Source organism: Micropterus dolomieu, linkage group LG17 (genome assembly GCF_021292245.1).
Source record: "Micropterus dolomieu isolate WLL.071019.BEF.003 ecotype Adirondacks linkage group LG17, ASM2129224v1, whole genome shotgun sequence".
Classification (NCBI taxonomy): Eukaryota; Metazoa; Chordata; class Actinopteri; order Centrarchiformes; family Centrarchidae; genus Micropterus; species Micropterus dolomieu.
The window spans coordinates 36,967,365-36,967,685 of NC_060166.1; the positions used below are offsets into that span (position 1 = coordinate 36,967,365).

Below are 321 nucleotides of genomic sequence, written 5' to 3' on the forward strand. Positions count from 1 at the left end.
TATTATTGTTTTTTGGGTATTATTGTCTTTACACTTGTTAAAGCACTTTGTAACTTGTTTTTGAAAAGTGCTCTACAAATAAAGATTATTATTATTATAACCTGGCTCATCACTATCACCAACTTGGCTCATAAGTGTCACCGATTATCACTATCACGGCTCATCACTATCGCTAACATGGCTCATCACTATTGCTAACACGGCTCATCACTATCGCTAACACGGCTCATCACTATTGCTAACACGGCTCATCACTATCACTGACACATCACTATCAACACTATCACTGCTCACCACTATTATTGTTTTTTGGGTATTATT

At 36.4% G+C, this 321-nt stretch overlaps 1 protein-coding gene across 5 annotated transcripts in view; it reads right to left on the bottom strand.

Annotated features, from left to right (window-relative positions):
• The window catches only part of LOC123985518 (diacylglycerol kinase delta-like), a 40,101-nt gene that overhangs the window by 18,055 nt on the left and 21,725 nt on the right, over positions 1-321 (bottom strand). The window lies entirely within an intron of this gene.